This window comes from Biomphalaria glabrata, chromosome 5, assembly GCF_947242115.1.
Source record: "Biomphalaria glabrata chromosome 5, xgBioGlab47.1, whole genome shotgun sequence".
In the NCBI taxonomy this organism is placed as follows: domain Eukaryota; kingdom Metazoa; phylum Mollusca; class Gastropoda; family Planorbidae; genus Biomphalaria; species Biomphalaria glabrata.
Window position 1 is genome coordinate 8,059,058 of NC_074715.1, and position 23,987 is coordinate 8,083,044.

Consider the following 23,987-nt stretch of genomic DNA (forward strand, 5'->3'; position numbering starts at 1 on the left):
ATGAAACTAATTACGCTTGAGGATCATGTGCGACAATATCACCCTGATAAAAAGATATAGATTTGAAAAACTTTTGAACATTCAAAGATAAAGTTCAGAATAGACCCACAAAATCTCTATTCAATATCAAGTAGAGAAGATGGTGGTTTATGAGTCTTACAATATCTGTTCACTTATAGCAAAATAAGGGTGTGGTTTTAGTGGTTAAGCGCTTGGCTTCCGTAATTGGGGTCCTGGGATCGAATCTCTGTGAATTTTGAATTTCAGGATTTTCAGGGCTCCCCTGAGTCCACCCATCTCTAATGGGTACCTGAATTATGTTAGTAAAAGTAAAGGCGGTTGGTCGTTGTTATGTCCACATGACACCCTGCTCGTTAACCGGTGGCCAAAGAAACAGATGACCATAACATCATCACAATGTCTGAAAGGGGAAATTTACTTATTTATGGCAAAATGCGGAAAACACCATAGGTAAAACATTGATTTTTATCAGCCGTTGTAGTTTTAAAACCTATTTTAATCAAACCCAGATATGATATTATTAAAAGAATTTCTTTAAGCAACAATACAGTTCAAGGTTGCTTCCGTGGCATGAGTTATAAAATTAAAAGCTTCATATGTAATTCTTTGCAAACTACAGCGTCACAGGTTCTGACAGGATGTAGTGGTGTGTGCTGCAAACTGCATTATGGTCGCCGGCTCCTTATTTTTCCTCAGGTTAACCCACAAAACCGTTCCAATGTTTGAGTTGCAAGACAGGAGAGTTTTGAATTCAGTTTTACTTCTGCTAGGTGGGTAGCCAGCCAAGACTAATGAGCCCTTCATGCTCGAAGCTTACTGGTTTAGTCACTCGCCTTCGCTCTTTCTCCCGATAGTGATAACATCTTCGCGCGGACACAATATTTGAGCAACTCGTGAAACGTCAACAAATACACGAGAAACTGCTCTTTGCGAAAACTCTTACAATGATACGAAAACTCTTACAATGATACTTAAGGCCATTGTGTTTGGAGATTCCAGCAATACATATTGATATTTTAATTGGTTTTGAATTTTATCAATAAAAAAGAGAGATCTCTAAAATCTCTAATATGTAGCTTTAAATTACTTTTTCACTTTTCAACTCTCTACAGATAGAAATTAGGAGGCGTTTTGGCTGAGCGGTAAAGTGCTTGGTTTCTAAACCGGGGGTCCCGAGTTTGAATCCTGTTGAAATCTTGGATTTTTAATTTCGGGATCTTTTGGGCGCCTCTGAGGCCACCCAACTCTAATGGGTACCTGACATTAGTTGGGGAAAGTAAAGGCTGTTGGTCGTTGTGCTGGCCACATGACACCCTCGATAATCGTAGGCCACAAAAACAGATGACCTTTACATCATCTGCTCTATCGACCACAAGGTCTGAGGGGAACTTTACTTTTTGTACAGATAGAAATTAGTTTTTTTTAAAAAAAATTGAATTTGCAAAAATTTGAAAGTTAAGCAGGGGGTCTACCGATAACCAGAAAACATGGCAAGGGGTCTACGAGACAAAAAAGTTTGGGAACCACTGGTCTAGAGTCTAGACCAACATTAATATTTCTGTCAACTTAACAATTGTTTTTGTTTAGCGCTGTTTTATGCTTTTAACTTTCTCAATACGCTATGATCCTATCATTTGTCGGACCAGCTAGAGCAGCGGTTCTCAACCTTTTAAGCTCGGCGACCCCTTTTATAATCCACCACTCTGCCGCGATCCCCCCCCCCACACACACACATACAGAAATAGAAGAGTAGACAATAACAATCCATATTTTCGATGGTCTTAGGCGACCCCTGGCAAATCGCCAATCGACCCCCAAGGGGGTCGCGACCCACAGGTTGAGAACCCCTGATTTAGAGAAAGAAAGTGGATTTTACCGTCATCCGTTTTTGAAAGCGAACTGAAATCGAACTCAAAGCTGACGTCGTGTCACATCATTGTTAATGACATGAGCTACTCGGGAAGCACGGAGTACACACTTCATTGTGTTTATAATGTTTCACCTGAAAGTAAAACCTAATGTGGAATTATGGGTAAAGAGTCCCGTTTTGAGAGTTGACCAATATAATTAAACAGTTATACGATGACTCATCATGCCAAGTAGTACACAAGGATAAGCTGACCAACCCTTTTCAAGTAAAAACAGGAGTAAGACAGGGATGTATGCTTTCACCCTTGATATTTGTGCTGGTGATCGATTGGGTCATGAGACAGACAGTCTTATATAATAAAAGCGGAATACAATGGACACTAACACAACATTTAGAGGACCTGGATTTCGCCGATAACATCTGCCTCCTCTCCCATACACAACAAAATGCTCAGACCAAACTGACCAGTCTCTCAGAAATAGCGAAAAAGACTGGACTTTTAATCTACAAAATGAAAACAGAAGTTATGAGGATCAACAACAGACAAGAGAACCCAATCATGCCACAGGGAGAGAACATCCTTGATACGGACCACTTCATATATCTGGGAAGTAAAGTTATTAAAGACGGCGGAACTGATGATGATATACTAATTCGGATCAATAAAGCTAGGTCTGCCTTTTCAACTCTTCAAACAATCTGGCGCTCTAAGGCACTATCTCTACACAACAAGATACGAATCTATAATACTAACGTTAAGTCTGTACTTCTATACAGTTCAGCAGGGCCGGTCTTAGGCCACTGCAACCTATGCGGCGCGGTGGGCCCCCCACTTTCATAGGCCCCGCGCGATGCGAATTCTAGGTGTAAATTATTAATTTAAACCATTTAACTCATTATTAAAAGGTTCCAGGAATTCTCCTGAAATTATACAATATAAGAAAAAGTCATGAAAATCTCCTGAAATTATTAAAATCTTCTAAAAAATGATGCAAATCTCCTTAAAACAGACAAAATTGTCATTTCGGGATGTCATTCAATATGGAAAACGCCAATCCTACTCGCTAGTCGATTTTAAATCTAAAATGCAAATCTGAATGTTTATCTTTTTTTTGTTAGAAAACTACTATCTACTGTAGATAGCTAGTAAAGTTAATTTGACAGTGATTTTGTACTTAGTAAAGAATGAATAAAATGCAAAGACGAATTAATTTTCTAATACACAATCTTATTTTTCCCTTATTATTCTTATCACAACCCAAATTAGGCCCCGCGCAATCCGTTTCGCATAGGGCCCCGCAACCTGTAGGACCGGCCCTGCAGTTCATAAACACAGAAAGTCACTAAAACAAATATAGCCGAAGACATCACAAAACGAAAATGGAGCTGGATAGGACACACCCTGCGAAAACCAGCTACCAATGTTGCAAGCCAGGCATTTGATTGGAACCCACAAGGAAAGTGGAAAGTGGGCAGACCCAAACAAAACCCGGAAGAGATCAGTCATCGGTGAAGCTGAGGGTACTGGAATGACATGGGAGCAGATGAAGAAAGCTGCTCAGAACCGAGTTCGGTGGAAAGGTGTGGTTGCAGCCCTTTGCCCTCATAGGAGTGCACAGGATTAAGTAAGTAAAAGCAGAGACATTGGAAAAGATAGTAAGAATAACATTTCTAGATATATGTCCAAATATGCCTAGACACATATAGATGAAATTTTAAGTTTAAATGACAGAGTATAAGTATTTATTTATACAATTTATAAAATTTCTATCTCAAAGGAAACCTGTTCAGGGGATGTTAGGTCTGTTTCTAATTTTAATTAAATAGCATTGTAAAATTTGTAATATCTATTGAATAAATGTCATAAACAGTGAGATTGACACTCCTTTTACATTTGAGTAACAATTTACAAAAGTGAGTAATCAGTTAACTGAATTGGTTGAACAAAAAGAACTAACAATAGTGTCTATTGGAGTGTATATCTGATTTGGGGGGGGGGGGGAGAAGCTTTTCATTGCTATGCTATTTTAGCACAGTGTATATTTGGCTCATTCGGGGTAAGTTTAGCACGAGGAGCCCGTACAATCAACTTGTGGTATTTCTCAACCTTTTTGTCCAGTATTTTAGTCACATCTATTTTTATTTCCACGGTCTGATGGTGTCCAAGAAAATCAAACAAACCGACAAAAGAAAAACGACGTTGGCTAGTTGCATGGACTTTATCGGAAATTCCATGAATTATCAGGCGGACGTATATAAATCTTTGCGGTGCTTCTTTAATAATGCTTCAATCTTATTTTAAAATAAATTTACAACTATATTTACACACTAATGCCATTATCTTGCCATCGTCTTGCGCCATAGACGTTTAGGAAAACGGACAATTAGTTAAATTTTCGTTTGTACATTCTAGGTGAGTGAATATTTGAATAAACTTCAGCTTATTGCACTGGGTTTTTGAATACTCTATATAATTACAAATATAATAACGCAGGTGCTTAGCTAGCTGCATTCTAGTAACAATATAAAATTACTTGTAAACACAAAGCTGATTTTTTTTTATTTGTATAAATCATATTTATACAATTATTAATAAAAAAATCTGTATCAATTTTATTTACATTTTTCCTTTCAGAAGCATCATGAACTTCCAAAAAGTACTACTAACGTTATTACTGATACCTTTGCAATGCGTCCTAGCAGGTAGATACTTTGTATGTTTTAAAAATAATTTGTGAATAAAACTACTAAGGCCTACCTAATTTTAAAAGCAATGTAAGGAAAATATTTTTTTTTTAAAGGCAGGCACACAAAATCTATTGTAAGCGATAGATCTATGTAATTGGCACAAAAGGCTTTCGTTCTAAGATTTTATTAATTTGTTTCCCCAATTTGTGCTGGGATAACTTATTGAGGAAACTACTTAGCTACTTAAGCAAAGGTTCTCACACGCCACGTTCGGCGCCAAGGCGGCAAGTTATCTTCACAGAGATCGGTATTAGGCGAGTTCTATAAGAAAGTTCAACTTATTGGTAGAGGTGGCCTTGTTCCCGATTTTCAGTTTTTGACCTCCATGTTTACTTTTGGTTCTCCGACAGAATGAATTACTCAAACCAAGAGCTGCCATGACCTAGAGGCCAATACGAGGAAAGCGCAAACAGGGGCGCAAACGTGGCGCCACTATTTCATGGAATATTTCATAGCAGTGGACACCAGGTGGTAAGAGGCTTCAGACATTGCCAGTGAAAGATCTTTGTGGAGACAGCTTGCCGCCCTATGCACCGAACGGCACGGGATATTCTAAATGTAAGTTAAGTAAGATGACTTTAGTAAAAGTGTTTCGTCTTGTGTAAGGATATGCTGATCCAAATCTCATAGGAGATTTAGACACCACTTCACTTACGGGGCCAGTGTCCGTGAGGGAAAGGATTTCTCAATCGGTGACATGATCTCTGTATGTTATTTCTAGGATCCTTCTCAGTTCCTTGCACGTGTTCAGATGCCGACACAGTACACCTTTACTTTGAAAATGTTGTAATAGCAGATTATCTAAATCTTGGTAAAACTTAATGGATATATGCAAGAAGGCCGATTTGTGTGCATCGGCCTGCATTACAACTCACCGCACACTTTTCAGCTTGTGAAGTCACATAAGTATTTCAGTTTTATACATATCATTCTTTCATAATCTTCCAACTTGAAGACAATATTTCATAACTATTGGAGATATCCCGAATAAACAAAACAAAGTTAATTACGCTGAGCTGAACTTCAACATTGCTAAATAAAAATCAAACAAGAAAACATAAAAATACTTGATTATACTAAGTGTAATTGAATCGTTTAGTTTGGCTCAATCATGTCATACACTTTTTAAAAAGATCTAGACTAACAATAATAAATCTGTGCGATTAGAAATATTTTTTAAAAATTGTTTTTTGTTAAGAGCGATTTCATGCTTTTTAGCTTTCTGAATGCGCTATGATCTTATCACTTGTCTGGAACAGAGGGGAACAAAGGGGAGAAGGCGGAAAAGAAGGTGTATCTGTGTGACTGTTAGTGTGATCGCTTTTTAAAATGTATAAAAATGATGTACAACTTGAATTCGATTTAAATAAATTTTGAACTCAGGACTCAAGCCTCCTTCAGGAAACTAATTTAACTTATACCACCACTTCTGTCAAGTACGATGTCTTTCCATGTGTATATATATATATATATATATATATATATATATATAGTAATTACCAATAGTTAATAAACTGAGAAGTTGTTGGGAAAAAACGTGTACAAACGTTGATCACACAGACAGACCGACAGACAGACAGAGTTGATATTAGCTTTGTACAAATGTTAGAAACGGAAGAACTTAGAAAATTGTATTCTTCAATGCTCAAAATTAAGAAAAAATTATATCTATTGTTAAAACACTGGTGGTGGTGACCACGTGCGTGCACGTAGCCAGCCGACTGCGCTAGACGAGCGATTAACTGTGAAGAGTGGTGACGTCAACCGCAATGACTGGCAAAGAAACATCAATAGTGAACGCTACTCAGACCAGAAACGCCAGATACGGTCATGTGGTCAACTAAAAAAGAGGAGTCACCTTCCTTCGGGTTCTAATAGGCTATTAGGGTCCTAATGTACAAACAAAATGTGTCAGAGTCAAATCACTTCACGTTACCTCAAAGCTTCACAAGCATGAGTCGAAGTCAGAGTCCAGAACAAGTCCAGTGTGATGTCGGTCCGTAACAGAGATCCAGTAGAGTTTGATACAGCGTTACAGAGTCCAGAACAAGTCCAGTGTGACGTCGGTCCGTAACAGAGGTCCAGTAGAGTTTGATACAGCGTTACCGAGTCCAGAACAAGTCAAGTGTGGGAAGCGTGGGAAGCGTGGTCGAGAGGCCAAGTGGGCTTGAACTTGGATTGTCTTGGCTACCTAGAAGGGGGCTCGAGGTTCGACACCCGAATCGGGCAGAGTTGTGTTTACTGAGCGCCTAAAGGCAGCACGGAAAACCAACTCCTAGATCCCCCCTCCCCCCCCACTGGTCCACAAATGAGATTGGACCAAAAGCGCTCTGAGCATGCAATAAGCATGAAAGTAGCGCTATATAAAAGCTATAATAATAATAAAAAAAGTGTGACGTCGGTCCGAAACAGAGATCCAGTAGAGTTTCATACAGCGTTACAGAGTCCAGAACAAGTCCAGTGTGACGTCGGTTCGTAACAGAGGTCCAGTAGAGTTTGATACAGCGTTACAGAGTCCAGAACAAGTCCAGTGTGACGTCGGTCCGTAACAGAGGTCCAGTAGAGTTTGATACAGCGTTACAGAGTTGACGTGGTGAAGGTTTTGTACAGTCTATGTTACCTTGCTTCCAACTGTACAATATTTTGGATATTAAAGTATTACGTTTGTTTGGAGCTCTGAGTTGACAAGTGTTTTGAATTGGTTGTTTCATGTGGTGCAGTTTGCAGTGAGCCTTAGGTGAGCGTTGTTACAATATGTATGTATGTATATTATTATTATGTTATGTTATACTGTGTATATTATAGCTTTTTAACACCTCGTTTCTTCTGTACACGAGATACACCCAAAATCTAGCTATTTATAACTATTTACATAGCTAGAAACAAAACAAATAACTGACTTACAATGATATTTCAGGTGTACGGCTCTCGGATGCTGAGATAAGTGCTATAGTTCTTGGAAGCGTAGGAATTTTGATTGCAATTCCCAGTTTGATTCTGTGTATCTGCATTGTCAGCGGATGCTATGGTGTCAGGGGAGAGAAGTTCAAAATGAGATGCAACCAATGCTGTAGAAACTCTGTTTAGATTCTAGAAACTTGTCCATAGTTTTTGTATGTTTCAGCAAGTGGCCAAAGAAAAAGACTCAGGCAAACCGAACTCTCATTAGTCTGACAGTTGAAAAATGAAAGTTAAAACAAAAAACTGACCTAGACTTCTATTATATTTAACGTTATCAATGTCCACGTGGATTATTTATTAGTTGTTTGGTGAATGCTTTACAATAATTTATTAGTTTTTATGTGAAAATTTATTATTATTTGGATAGTCGTAATAATCATAATAGTCAAAATAATCATAATATTTTGTGTGTGTAGATTCTATCTAGCATAAAACAGTGTTTCGCACATTTGACTTAATTTAGCTATTTTTTTTTTAGACAAACGTGTTTAAATGAAATTTTGTAATTGTTAATTCAGCATTAAACAGTAAAAGAAATATAAACTAGAATATTCTTTTAGATGCATTTTTATACTCAATTATAGACCTTGCGCTCTATGGGGCAGAACATGTAGATGTCATCTGTTTCCAAGGCACAACGTCAAACTGCCTATACTTTCTTTTAACTAATGTTACTTACACAATAGAGCTTGATAGGCTCAAAATAAAAAAAAAAAATAAAAAAGCCTTCAATAGGATTCCAACCCGAGATTTTAAGCTCGGAGGTAGAGCGGAACATTTCAAATATAGTTTATTAAGTCCATAAAGCAGCTAGCCTCACGTGACCCAAATTTGCCTATTTCCCCCAGAAGCCAGTTCTGCTTTTTTTAAACTACTTCCGCTCTTGCTTCTCAACGTCATATCTTTTTTTTTTTTAAATCGTTTTTATGTCAACTAAAAATATAATAATTTTTTTTTTTAATTATTTTTTTGTTCCGAATGCTCCTTCAGATTTGAAGATAATCAAATCCTAGTCCAGACCTCCCTCAGGATGGCGGGGATTGCAGCAGGCAGGGTTTCAAACCATGGACCATCGGGACCACCGAAAGACAATCCAGAAAGCATAACCCCTTCGTACACGAAGTCACAATTTTGTTCCAAAAAATTATTTTGTGGGTGGGTTATGATGCAATGGACCTCAGGAGTAGGTCAAGCAAAAATGTTGTCCATCGGTCAACAATTAAGCGAATTACATCATGTGTACGTTTGTACACACCGTGTATCAATGTAGTAAAAGGGGGCATAATTTAACATAGCTATATAGAGAAAAATTTTAACAAAAATAATTAAACAACCTATATAAATCAAATTATTTATTTACTTTTATCAAATCTATTTATTTTATTAAGCAAATGGCATTCTAAAAATCACTTTTTTCTTACTAGTACTACATAAAAAAATAGCATTTTGAGTATTCAGCTTCGCCCATTGTATCCCATCCTACAATTTGTACACCTTTGACTTAATTCTGCAACAACTTTTCAGATACATGCTTCATAAATTGTACTGCAAATTGCGGGATACTTTTGAGTTCATAACATTAACAGATCGTGACAGTAGCAGTCCAGATTAATGTACCTGACGAGATTGAGCTAGTTTATACAACCACTAAAGGATCTTGGGCTTCATGAAGTCTTTCTGTTATCGTGCATGTTTTCTTACACGTCTTTCGGGTGTTCCTTTAGATTTGAATATTACAAAACCTCCAGCAGAACGGTAGGGGGATGGCAGTGGACAGGATTTGAACCCGGGACAATCGAGATAATCGACACGACAGTCCAGAGCGTAAACCACAAGAACATGTAGTCATCTACAATGGTAATAGACTACTAAAAGAGGATGTCCTTATTACGCATAATAATGCGAGTCATATTCGCTGGGAGCCCTTTTGTAAGTTGTACAGAATTAAAATAATAATATTTATATATTTATATTTATATATATATATATACATGTTGTTTAAATATTTTTTTCAATGTAGTTATAACAAATTATTTAATGACATTAAAATAATTGAAGTGTATGTGTCTGTTTGTTTGGGTTTTTTTTTTTTTTTTTTTTTTTATAAAATGTAATAATATCCAACCTGATTTTGAAGCGGTATTAAGAATACAACCTGAATAATTATTACAGGTATTAAAGCAAAATATATAGATTCTTTAAAAAGAAACAAAAACAAAGCGTATCTAAGGGAAATAACCTCAAAATGACGGTCATGAATCTCAATAGTGCAGGAATAAGCTTCAATTTTATATAGTATTAAACAAAATTACCACTAATATGTTAACTAATTTTTTTTTATTGATTGATGTATTGTCTTCAAATTTAAAGAACTATCCAGATTTTCAACTTGATCCGATAATGAAAAGTGGAATAACAAAAAGCTATTTCTTATAAAAATACAGACGTTATTTAAAAAAAAAAAAGACAATTATGTAATTACGTAGGAACTTCATATATACAATCAAATCTCTCAATAATTAGCATTTAATTATCTATTTCAACACAACATGACAATATTAATTACCAATAATTAATTACCTAATTGTGTTTTTTTATGTTTTGTTACATACATAATTAATTGTAGGTAAAAAAAAAAACTGTACAAAATTGTACCAGACAGAGTGAGTTGATAAAAGCGTTGTAGAATAAAAAACCTTTTAAATTAAAAGATTCCTTGCCTAAGAAACACAATCCTCATGTAGTCATCCTGTGGTCAGTGTCACGGTAAACTTTGAGCATGGAAGTAGTTGTAGATACAATATATTGATTTTCAATGTGAGCCATACTATGAATGTAAATCAGTTGATAGCAGACTATCCACCTTTCAACGGCTCATGTTGAGATCACAAATGGCACTATGGAATGGTGAGCAGAAAATAAAACTATCTCTAAAAAAATAAAAATAAACGTACAGCTGAAACTTGAGGCTGACATTCAAATGAGCCCATGAATGGGTAATACGTTGGTACATGTTGAAGGGATTCAATCGAAAGTTCAAAGGTCATTAGGTTCATTCAAGGTTTTCGTTCACACAAAGTTCAAAGGTTATTTTACACACAAAGGTCAATGATTATCCTTTTCACAAAAAAATTAAAGATCAATCACAGCCGTAAGTAGTTAGGTGTTATCATTTAATTAAAAGATTCCTTGCCTAAGAAACATATTATCTGCAAGTATGCTTATTTTCGTGCTGCCATTCGCCAAGAGTGGGAGAACTAACTCACAAATAAACTCTGCACTCTATCCAGAAGAAATGAAGAAATTAATTGTAGATAAAATAAATGAGAAATGGACGAGCTCTCATCCAAAATCACAAGAAAGATGAAGCTTAATATAAGCTATCCCGACAAGACCAACGACTAATCTTTCGACTCAGGACACAACAGAACGCGAAAACACATGAACCAGAAGCTCAAAATTGGAACCATTGAAATCTGCCCATGTAGAGTATCACCAGAGAATGCCGACCACATCCTCCAAAACTGCTCTCTTTACCAAGAGGACCGTATAAGACACTAGCCCCAAAAACACCCCAATTAGAAAGTAAACTATATGGAGAGCTCCCTGATTTGGAAACCACTTCGCAGTTCATGTCATGTATTGGTCTAGTCATCTGAACGCTCCAACATAACAATGAGAACGAAGAAGAAGAATGTGCACGGATTACGAAAGCCAAAAAAACAGCAACCCTAGCGAATACGTTTTATCAAAAAAGTAGCAATATTGAAATATTTATAATGAAGTATAAATATGTGACACGGTGGCATAAAAAAAGTAAAGTTTCCCTTTCAGACCTTGTGGTCTATAGGGCAGAACCCGGCAGATGATGAAAACGTCAGGGTGACATAGTTTGTTGCTGCTCTTGAGGCGGGAAGGGGGCGGGGGATTTTGAGTAACTTTTAGGGTTAGACCACTTGAAAGTTGTCATTAAAATCAGCACGGATCCCTCTCCATCCCCTCACGTGTTCGCCAAGAACAAGACTGGACAAGAGTTGCACTAAGCTGACTGCAAGGAGCAGGGAACATGCAGGGCCGGTCTTAGGCCACAGTAAACTTTACGGCCGCAAGGGGCCCCGCACTTTCATAGGCTCGCGCTAATTCTAGGTGTATATTATCAAATTAAACTAATTATTAAATTAAACTATTATAACTTATACAACAGGTTTCCCGAGACCTCCTGACTTTCCACGTGCTCATGGAAATCTCCTGAAAAATAGACTAAATTGTCATTTTGGGATGTCATTCAATGACTTGAGGTCAACAATTCACAAAGAAAAGAAAATGATAATTTGGCAATACTTGCTATTGCTTTTGAGCGTGATCTATTTAGGTAACATAATTTTGACGATATACTGTATGACTTCGCTACACGCAAGGCTCGTAAAGTCAATTTTATCATGATTTTGTACTGAGTAAAGTATGAATAAATGCAAAGAAGAATTTATTTTCTAATACAAAATCTTAATTTTTCACTTATTATCCTTATTTCTACCCAGGCTGGGCCCCGCGCAATCTGTTTCGCATAGGGTCCGCACTTGTCATCGCCGGCCCCGGGAGGATGCGCTACACATAAGCAATAAAACAAAATAAAACGTATTCTGAGTAAAATTGCATCCATTATTTTCTAGGGATCAGGTAATTAATTTTTGAGGACTGAAAATTGTAACCAAAATGCATGCAATACCATGTTGTTGTTTTTTGATAAAAAATGATAGACCATTTAGTTTATCAGAGTGGGCTTTACAGTTTTACAATGCTATCCTTTTATAACAGCAAATTTCAAGTTTATAGCATGCTCAGTGCACTAAGGTCAAATCAATTATGTGGACAAGTTGGTGGTGGTGGTGGGGGGGGGGATGAGGGTATCTGGGAGAAGGTCTCCGTGCTGCTTTTTAAAAATCTATTTAAAAAAAAAAAAGGAAGTTGCTGGAGTCTAAATTGAAACATAAAATCTTAAGCCTCTGTGACAGAGGGCCGACGTGTTTGCTACTGAGCTATTGTAGCAGTTATAAAAATAGAAGGTTTAATAGTTAATTTAAAATTGTTAGCGAACCACCTAGATCTCTTCAAAAAGGCTTATCTCCCATTGGCTTGCTACATTTCTTAATTAATAAACAAATTAAACTAATCGATTTATTAGTTGGTTACTTTTCCGATCGATTCTTCCGTTGCCATCAGCAGTGATTGATGTACTAAGTTTCAACTAGATCTGAGAATGGGACGTTGGAGACATGACGTGTAAAAGACAGACATATAGTTAATAGAAGCTATGTCACAAATAAATTATAATGTATGAGCTTTCAAATAATTTGTGCTGAAAGATTAAAATTGAATGGTAATGCGCTTGGCTTTCGAACCGAGAGGTATCGGGTTCGAATCATAGTGAAAACTGGGGTTTTTTAGGTCATGAATTAAATCTTCACCTTGAGACTCGGGGAAAGTAAAGGAAACTATTCAATGCGCTGGTTACCCTTCTTAATCCAATGAAAAAAAAATCATATTTAATTTTTTTTCACATTTCGTTTTCAATTCAGGCTTCTCTTTCCATTGTACTAAAGCATCGAGTAAAACTTTAACTAACACTGCCCTTATAAAAAGAATTTCAGCCCAAAACGTCATAAAAAAAAGTGTAACCTTCAGACTTTTATCAGTGTAATGAGCTTATATCGTGTACACATAAGACAGACGCAGACGGCGTAAAGAAAATCTAAATCGAGCACCGGCGGACAATGGATAAGCCTGCGATGATGTGGCAAAATATGTAGGTCACAGTTGGGGCTGTGCATCCAAGGGAATTACTGCATTCCACATTGATCTTTGGACTCGGAGACACGTCTTATTATTATTACTAGCCGACAGACAAGTGATAGAATCATTTTTCTTATATGTTTGTATATAATTATCTTAATCACTTTTTTACAGCAATAGCCATTGTTCTCCTTTATTTTTTAATGACTATATTATTTGAAAGTAAAGCTGTGGCGTAGTTAGGAATTGTCCATCATTGTGGGGGCCGGAAGGGGGCTTGACCTTTTAGGGGGCCCATGCATTTTGCATAATATTTAATCCTTAATGTAAAAAAACACGTATTTGGGGCCTCCCTCAAGTAGGGGCCTGGGAGATTTTTAAATTATCCCCTCCCTCCCCCTCCCCAAACTGGCTACGCCTCTGAAGTAAAGTAAGATTTTTTTTTAAAAGTATATTACATAGATTGACTCGTGAATACCGTATGGGACGTACATCTCCTTTTTAGTAGCAACGTCTGTAGAGGATAAGATAAGATAAGATAAGATAAGTTAATGACCACTACTGGGACCTAGTGACTTGAGTTGGGGAAAGTAATAAAGGTTGTCACCAAATTGTTATCTATTCGCGTTTTTCCCCTGCTGTTTATACGCTAGGTCCCTAGGACGTAATAATCTTTATTTATTAAAGAACAAGTTATCTTATGTCAATTATTAATTAACCTTATCTTTTTAAAAGAGCAAAAAAATGTTGTTGATTTTTAGGGGGGGGGGAGCGATTCACTCGGGCGTGATTGAAAAAATGTTTCCACCTTACAGACCATGCGATCTATAGGGAGATATGTTAAGGTGATCTTTTTTTTTTTTTTGACCAACGAGCAGGGTATCGTGTGGCCATCACAACGACCAACCGCCTTTACTTTACCTAACTTAAGTCAGATACCCTTTAGAGTTGGGGGGAGGGGGGACTTATGTGTGCTGTAAAAAAATCCCGAAATTAAAAATCCCAGTCTTCACCGAAGATTTGACTGCACGACCCCATGTTCGGAAGCAGAATTTGAAGCAACATTTGATGTTGAATTTCGCTGTCCCCATTTCCTTAATAAGACGACGGAATCAATGTGTTCTTAAGTAAATATATATATACTTTAAATCTTTTCTCTTGATTTTTCATTAAGGTTTTTTAGTTTTCATTTTGACCTCTGACCTATTTTTAAATCACTTTACGTGTCCATTTCAATACAAGAAAATGTAATCCAAGAAATCAATATGCCTGCTAGAAGGTGAAAGGTTATATATTTAGATATGCGCTAGCTACGTAAGTCTAAAAAATAACGTTGAGCATAATGGAAATTCCCAGATACGCTCATCAGCATAGAACGGCTCTCGAGAATCCTCTGTTTCTTATATAATCTTTACGTGGACCAATGCTTTTTGAGATAATAAAATTAGACCAGGTATAAATACAGATCTCTAGTGGCAAAATATCATCGAATGTCTAGCTGAATTGAAAGATACATATTTCAGCGAAACGTACTTTCGGTATTTTAAGGTAATTATGTTGGTCTGTTTTTATTTAAAAAAGACCCAATGCGTTAAATCAGTGTTTCCCAAACTGCGTTCCGCGGAACCTAAGTGTTCCGCGAGGCCTGAATAGGTGTTCGACGAAGAACTGAAATAATAAACTAGTAGGACACCACGGGAGTAAATTTCTCTTAAAAATAGCCAGTGTTTTGTTAAACACTCAGAATGTGCGTAGTGTTCCGGTTAAGATAAATATTCTGGTAAACACTGCTACGAATAATAGATTCTATATTTAATTTAAAGGCCAAGAAATACATATGCATAGGTAGTAGCTAGAGAATTGGCTACCTTCAGTCGTAGAGCCACCATGGCTCACCTCGAACCCTTTTTTTTTATGTGACTGTGGAGCTCTATTTGGGAGAGACACTCCCGTCCACAAATATTTGTAGGTAGTGTTACAATCAGTAAAATCAAATGTGTTGTTTTTTTTTTCAAGGCGTTTAGTTAAATACGGACAATCTCCTTAAAAACTTAAGAGATCAATACTATCCTTATACCAGTGATTCTCAAACTGTGTTTAACGGAACACAGCCTTCATACGCCTTCACTTTTCTGCTGCTTATGTCTGAATATTGTATTATAGTGTTCCACTTGAAAATTTAAGAAATTCTAAAGTGTATGATTTGAGTATTATTATTATTTAAAAAAAAACGGAGAATAATCCGACGTAAAAAATAAACAAGAAAAGGGTAACGCTAAACTCTCTAAAAAAAATTGGGAAGTGTTCTTTTAAAGAAAAAGTTTGGGAACCATTGCCTTATACCAATAGTGACATACGCTTAAGAGGTTAAAAACGGCCAAGCAGCGATGGCTGAGAAATATCCTCAAAAAGAGATCATGCCACCTATAAGAAATCTACTACCGCAGCGGCATTCGCTCCCAAAACGAAGTGGTGACCGAAGTAGTCGTACGATATTCATCGGACGTAACCTCAGACAAGACAAAACGTATTTCCTTATACAGCTAAAGCATAACGGCTAAAACATGGTTCACACCTAGGAAGACCTAAAATACGTGGGGCACTAGCTGGGAGGAGGCTGTGGGTGTCAGCTTGTGAAATATCTTATCAGCTTGTGAAGGGAGAGGTGGGGGAAGATGTAAGAGTGAGTCTGTTAAATAAGTGTTTATTGGTATGAACTTTGTTGACTTAGTATAACGTAATGATCTGAATGACTTATTGACAAAACTCTGTCTGTCTAGTATAAAATAATTGAACACGTTATTTCTCTGACACGAAATCTCGGATCAAGCTGAAATTTTGTACAATTATTTCTTTTACCTGACAACACAAGAATCAATAAAAGAAAGTAAACAATTAGTTATTAACTATTGGTAATTAATTATTTTGTTTGGTATCTCGAACAAGGGAAAGAAATAGTACTTGACTAAAGTGGTGTTATAAACTGAATTATTGCCCTTTAGAGGTCGCCGCTCTAAATTTGAAACAAACAATATATACTTATACAAATCTTCACTAGTCATCAGTACCTCACTAGCATAGTGGATATGTTTTTCTTGCTAAATTTGGATAACTATTTCTTTCTTCCTATAGGTGTGTTGGAGTGTGATCTTGGTCAAGATTTTAAAAGATGAGGATGTTTGAATATATAGTGGCTCTAGTGCTATGTTCATTGTTTAACATTGCTTCTGCACGTAAGTTGCATATCTATCTACCTATCTACCTTAATTGACCACCGGTGGACAATGGTTACGCTTGCTCTGGATGTGGCAAAATTTGTAGGTCACAGCAGGGGCGTAACTAGGGATTTGGGGGCCCGGGGGGATTGACCTCTTTGGGGGCCCCCTTGCATTTTGACATTCGACATATGACATGGAATAATGTACGCAAAAATATATAAGCCCCAAATCAAATTGGTTCAGTATATCAGTAAACTTAACAAAAAGTAATCAAGACTCTTTTAATGAATAAAAGCTTTGTTTATTAGTTAAATAATGCACAAGTGACAAATCTCAATTGATATCGCTTCACGTCGTGCATTCTGTGCAGCAAAGACATCTATAACATCAACTACATCGATACTTTCTAGTATTTGTGACTTCACTGACATTAAAGCCATGATAAGCCTTTCTTGTGTCATTGTGCTCCTGGGATAGCTTTTGATGAACTTGAGCTTTGAGAATGATCTCTCACATGACGTAATGGAAGTGGCCTGAGCTAGCAGTATTCGGAGGAGGCTGCAAAGTTTGAGCACACGTAATTACCATATGAAGCCTGTTTCCTCAATATGTCTATTGGTGATTGTATTACTGGTTTGTTGATGAAAAGTGCTCGTGCATCAATGACATCATTGAAAAAGCGATTTTCCATTTATTTCATCATACAAACAGGAAAAGTAGCACAGTTTGTCATAAGCGGGTCTTCATCTAACAGGTGTCTTGGTTCAAGGAGAAACCCAAAGGTATTCATTTTCTTTCCAGCCTTTGAAATCTGCCCTTCATCTCCATATGAAATCTGTCCAGCACTTCTGTCGCAACACGTTTGAATTGCAGTTCTATTGACAGTCCTACATTAGAACTGGTTGTTTTGATTATTATTATTATAGCTTTTATATAGCGTTACTTTCATGCTTATAGCATGCTCAGAGCGCTTTGGTCCAATCTAGGAATTGGTTTTCCGTTCTGCCTTTAGGCGCTCAGTAAACGCAACTCTGCCCGAGTCGGGTGTCGAACCTCGAGTCCCCTTCTAGGTAGCCAAGACAAGCCAAGTTCAAGCGCACTTAGCCTCTCAACCACGCTTCCCACAGGGATTACACGGAATCCATAGTATTCACTACCTTCTTTTGCTTTTTTGATGGATTGGGTTTTTGTCAGTTTCTCATCATTTTGCAGAAAGCATGAAAGGGTTTTAATTTCTTTAGCAGCTTTCCGTATATGCAGTCCAGACTTTTGTAGTTTCTTCCGAACTATATTAATTGGGAGCAAGAGCTTTGACCAGAATTTCAGATAGGCAAAAAATTCTTAATTTTCCACTGCATGAAGAAGATTCTGTCCTAATATTATATGGTACTACGTTTATGTTTTGTGCGCAAGCAAAAGGATTCAGAGCATACAAAAGTGGGAAAGATCCATATCTCGTTATGCTCGAGTATAGAAATACTCCGATAAGTGGACTGCCGTATTCACCATCACAACTGGTGACGAGTAGAAGACTCAGGGAATCATTCGAACTGATCCCAAACTATTGAAACCATCGGTAGCTGAAAATGCAGAGACATTACTCAACGAACGACAGATGAAAAGCAAAGTGAAATACAATGCAAAAGCAAGACTACCTAAAGATAATTCTGTCGGAGAGTTCGTCTAGGTCAAACATGGCAGAAAGCAGTTGTCATAAAAAACATTCAGCACCCAGATTTTACATCATAAAGACAAACGGAAAAACATACAGAAGAAATCAACGCTTTTTGAATAAGAGTTTCGATGAAGACATCTCTGGGTACTATGATACCGATGGAGACAATGAACTGCAAATTGTTGGAACAAACGAAACAGACAGTTATAGACCAACGTTTAGAGAACTTGTTGTGCCAGTCAAGACAACCAGAAGTGGACGAATTGTTAAAGTTCCTAGTAGACAGGGCCGGCCTTAGGCCACTGCAGCCTATGCGGTCGCAGTGAGCCCCGCGCTTTCATAGGACACGCGCTAATTCTAAGTGTACATTATTAAATTAAACCATTATAACGTATATAAAATAACAGGGTTTTCGTGACCTCCTGATTTTCCAGGGCCTCCAGGAAATCTCATGAAAAGGCAAAATATACGATAAAGTCCTGAACTTTTTTTTAATTTATTCAAATCTCCTTAAGAATAGACGAAATTGACATTTTGGGGTGCCAATAAATAAAAAGTGGCATTGCGAGCTTTCATTTGATAAAAATTTATTGCAAAGACGAAAGTAGGCCTATTTTCTAATTCAAAAAAAATAATATTGACATTATGCTCATCCCTACCCAGACTAGGCCCCGCGCGATCAGTTTTGCATAGGGCCCCCAAATGGTAGATATCACTCTTAAGAACTTTAAAAGGAAGGATGTGATAATAACTTCAAAAGGAAGGATGTGCTAATATTATATGATATTACGTTATTGTTTGTTGTTTATGTTTTGTGCGAAAGCAAAAGGATTAGATGGAAATAAAAATAGAGTTTCCATTGGATTGATGAAAGATGAATAGAGGGGTAATAACTGGAGTGTGAAGTTTAATTCTGAAATTATAGACGCCAAACCCGAATAATGGACTATTCTTGCATTATTAAAAATAACTTTTGGATCTGTTATACTCGATTCTGTAAATTTTGCTTCAAGGTTAATTAGTGTAGCCATAAAATACTCGCCATTTAGATCTATTATTAGTAAAGGTAACAAGATACCTGGAATTCGCTGTTTATCGTGCAGTTTTATTCGTGGCAACAAAGTTTAAAATGTAAAACTAACTTTAAAAAAAACTTTAATCTCTGTGGGAAAAAATATTTTTAAAATGTCAACAAAGTCAACGTACTGATAGACCTAGATCTAGGTTTAGTCTTTGTGATAAATTTTTAATCCATAAATGTTGAAAAAAAAGACACCCGTTGACACTATTTGTCAATCAAATATATTAATTTATGTATTTACAAATAAATTTCGGACACCCATTTGGGGGCCCCCCCTAGGTGGGGGCCCGGGGGGATTTTAAATTTCTCCCCCCCCCTCCCCCCCCCTTAGTTACGCCACTGGTTAGTGAACACTTTCTGATTACATATTTTTACAGAGTCTTTAACTGGCAGTCAACTTGGCGGTATCCTTGGAGGAATAATTGTTGTAGTAATTGTCATAATAGTGATTGTTCTCGTGATCAAGCGGGCAAGGTCATCTGAGAGAAACTACGGAGGTGTGTCTAGAGCCAAGTTTGGGATGAAAAGGAATCAAAGCCATTAGGTCTGGTTCAAATCTACATAGTTCACTGTGGGAAACAATGAATAAATGTGTTTGTTTCGTCCATGGGCGTAGCCAGGATTTTTTTTCGGGGAGGGTTTGGGGGGGGGGGAACCCCGCGAAAAAAAATATCTATATGTGTGTGTGTGTGTGTACATAATTAATCTTTATTACATTCTGACCCTTTCGGAAGACGTTTATTATTTATTGTAGACTCCCCGCCCTTGCTAGCAAGGGGGTCTGGCGGAGTTCGCAGCGCTTCCCCAGCGCGGTGCGAAGCCCGCCGCCGAGCACTATTTCTGGTATTGAAAGCCAACAAAATGCATATTCTGAGGTATCTACAGTGCATTATCTTGCTATTAAAAAGTTTTATTTCAAAAACCTAATGTGCTATTCTTACTGACTTAAGCCCTCTCGTGCCGTTCGGCGCATTTTCCGGCAAGCTGTTTCCGCAACTCTTATTTTGCGTAATTCATTTTGTCGGAAAACATGTCCCGCAAAACCTCATGCAACGCTCTGTCACAACCTTACTAAGGATTCGACTCCCAGTTCGGCATATGATTTCTTTGATATAGACCCGATCTCTATGAATGACTCCTAAAATCTGTCTTAGCCAACTTTGTTGAGACGCATTTATTGATTTTCAATTTCGGCAGAAGACTATTCACACTTAATTAATGGAGCCCAAGCCACTGGTAGAAATTTGTAACCTTTCTTGACTACGCTCTTGGAATTACATGCCTGTATTTCGCTTTAGATTTTATATCGAAAAGGAAAGTTTTTTTCGTCAAATCATCTGTTGAGGGGTTTTAAACTAAAAAATCTCTGGTTTTTTTTTTGTTTTGTTTTTAATTCGAAACCCCATTTAGCTACGATCATAGAATTTGGTGACTGTAGTTTGCTTTAAAATAATATTGAAGAGAGAGGTTTTCAACTCTAAACGCTCTGTAGGGGAATTTTAAACTCAAACCCATCTGGAGGGGTTTTAAACTTTAAACAAAAAGCCATCTGGAGGAGGGGGATTTAAACTCAAAACCCCTTCGGCTACGCTCATGGATTTTATAGTGTGTAATTTGCTTTTTTTTATATTGAAGAGGTACTTTTTAGTTTCAAACCCCAACTGGAAGGGGGAGGGGGGGTTAAACTCAAAACCCCTTTGGCTACGCTCATAGAATTTTGAGTGTTTAATTTCTTTTTTTATATTGAAGATGGGGTTATCGTAAATTTTGGATGGGGTTTTTAAAATCAAAATCTTCCTTAACTGTGCTGTTGGAATTTGGGGATTGTTGTTTGCATTTCTTTTGTTTTGTTTTATAGAAGAGGAGGATTTAACTGCAAAAACCTCTGGTAGGGGGTTTAAAATTTAAAACCCCCTGTTCAAAGCCGCCTGGTAGAGAGATTTGTATCTCAAAACCCCCTGATAGGGGTTTTTAAAATCTCAAAACCCCCTGGTAGGGGGATTTAAACTCAAAACCACCTGGTAGAGGGTTTTTTAACTCAAAACTGCCTCGGCTGTGCTGTGGTAAGTGATGATTTAGTATTAAAATCTCACCTAAAATAAACAAAATGAAAGCAAAAATCAGTCACTTAATTCCGTCCCCCCCCCAGGGGGGGGATTTCATTTCGGGGGGGGTTTGAACCCCAAGAACCCCCCCCTGGCTACGCCCATGGTTTCGTCATCGCTACACTAAACATTGGGCTGACATTATGGAAATGCTTTGATTCTGAAAGCAACCAAATTCTCCAGCCTAGTCGGTCAGCTACCAAGGAATCTTTTGAAAGACATGTTGAAATGTGACATCAAGTCATCATATTGTTACAAATGCATTCCTAATGTCGTAAACATGCATCTTTTTTTTAATTAACAAACATTTGAGTTGATTTAATGATTTATACATAATATGACATTTTTCAATTTTTTTTAAAGATGTATTAAATTTTTTTTTTAAGTAATTTGTTGAATGTTATTGTTAAATTTGATTAATTTTTTTTGTAGAGTTTAAAAATTCAGTTTTAAAAGATACCAAATATATAACATTAATATGAAATAAAAATGTTTAAGAGAAACTAATATACAATCCACAATATATTTCAATGATACACTCTTGTTGTACTCTTGGGATGTTAAACGTTTATCTGAAACCAAGTCTGAATATCCCGCTGGATAGATGACACACCATGTTCAACTAATACATCTGATGGCTGCCTGGTCGTGCGGTTTGCGCGCTGGACTGTCGTTCGGATTTATCGACGGTCGATGGTTCAAACCCTGCTCGCTCCCATCCCCCGTCGTCCTGCGGGAGGTTTGGACTAGGAAGTAAACTATCTTCAACTCTGAAGGGACATCCGAATTATGTAAAACATTTTAAAAAACATTTTAAAATCTAGAGGCCTATCTGTGGGACGATTACATAGCATTGATTCCACCCCTTTCCTTCTGCCTAACGCTGAGTGACTATCTCGTTTAGAACGCGCGTATGTCAGCTTATATACGCGAAATCACTTTGTTTTTCTTGTAGTTTTGTCTTGAGTTTATTCAAATATGATAATAATAATAATAATAATAATAATTTTATTTATAAAGCGCTGTTAACAAACAAAATGTAGGCTCAAGGCTCTGTAATAACATTACAAACACAGACGCTACGATTACAATGCAAAACTAATCTAAAAAAGTTTTAAACAAGTAGGTCTTAATGTTCTTCTTAAAAGTGGTATAGCATGTTGTCTGTCTGAGATCAATGGGGAGTGAGATGATGTGATGTCCCTTTAAAAAGCCAAACCCTACAACCAAGAGCTCATTATGTTGAGGCACTTTCTTTAAGTGTTCCTTTATAACAATTTTAGTTTTATGACATTAAAAAAAAGGTTTTAGAGCTCCGTGTAACCACATCATTGAACTTGTCAAATAGAACGTCTTCATATTCGGACATTTTTTTCCTGATAGAAAATCGTTGAAAGTTTTGTGGATCAACGCTAGTAATGTTATGAATTTTGCAGTGCTAAACACCCCATCACATTGTCCTGACTCAACACCTTGAATTGACAAGTTTTCTAATAACTCTTGCTGCCAATCTGCCGTGACATCCAACAATGCTTTTTTTTAAAGGCATCGCTGATGATTCCAACTAGTTTTTCCCACGAAAAAGAAAGATCGTACATGATGATGTGTGACTTATTTGAGCAAGTCTTTGCCAGTGGTGCACTGTCCTCATATCTGCAATATCTTCTGTAATTTTAAAAGAGTTGAGTGGTATCAGATATGTCGGCCTCATTAGAAAACATTTCAATCTCTGCTGCTCTATCTCTTAGTTTTACAGTAAGATTTCAAATTGTCATATGAGAAAGGATGACAGCCTCAACCGCGTCCTTATTTTTTTATGATACATCTCTTCCATCACTGAGAGAAAGCGCTTTAAAATTTTTTTGTTTGCGGTTCCAATCCTGGTAGGGATCTTTGTGTGCATCTGAGTCCACCCAGCTATGAGTACCTGACATTAGTTGGAGAAAAGACTGTAGGTCATTGAACTGGTTACATGACACCCTCGTTAACCGTGGGCCACAGAAACAGATGACCTTTACATCATCAACCTTATAGATCGCAAGATCTAAAAATGGGGATTTGTGTTTCTTCTTTGTTCTCCATCGAAAAATGGCTTCACATAACCATTTTTAATGTGAGCACCACAGTAGTAGTCTGCCCTTGTCGCTTACTTCTTTTTCTTGTCTCATCTTGGTAAATACGCTCGTCAATTCTCCAATCTCAAGATGTAACTTTACAATTTGTACCCCTGGTCTACAAACTAAGAATGCCTCCATATCTGTTTATGTTTTTAAATGCTGTTTTACAATAGAATCTCTCCACTTTTCCTGGTAGTTTCTACATTCTGAGTCTACTTTTCGTTTCTTCACATCTCCCATTTCATTAACACACACATATTAAACGGCAAGGTACCATTCCCATTAATGCCAAGAGAAGACAACCCAGAGTGATGCAAGAAAGATGCACACAGAAGATGTCAAGGACACGCAAGACAGCAGTGGAATTTCCAAGAATTAAAAATAACTGTCACGCAAGGTTC

General features: G+C 37.1%; 3 long non-coding RNA genes across 5 annotated transcripts in view; 2 read left to right on the plus strand and 1 right to left on the minus strand.

Annotated features, from left to right (window-relative positions):
* Positions 1–23,987, minus strand: part of LOC106062709 (uncharacterized) — a 78,848-nt gene that overhangs the window by 20,385 nt on the left and 34,476 nt on the right. The window contains exons 1-2 of one of the 3 annotated variants that reach the window (XR_008777995.1): positions 7,544–7,666; positions 1,898–2,023 (exon numbers count right to left, since the gene is read on the minus strand). The exons of 1 other annotated variant lie outside the window; for it this stretch is intronic. This is a non-coding gene — a long non-coding RNA (uncharacterized LOC106062709). Of the gene's footprint in view, positions 1–1,897; positions 2,024–7,543; positions 7,684–23,987 lie in introns of those variants that run through there. One more of the 3 variants, XR_008777994.1, reaches the window with a different exon arrangement.
* Positions 3,922–8,510, plus strand: LOC106061210 (uncharacterized). The gene is made up of 3 exons (XR_001216581.2): positions 3,922–4,304; positions 4,527–4,594; positions 7,557–8,510. It is a non-coding gene; the product is annotated as an uncharacterized LOC106061210 (long non-coding RNA).
* On the plus strand, positions 14,661–19,992 carry LOC106061206 (uncharacterized). Its single transcript, XR_008777991.1, has 3 exons — positions 14,661–14,938; positions 16,523–16,623; positions 19,742–19,992. It is a non-coding gene; the product is annotated as an uncharacterized LOC106061206 (long non-coding RNA).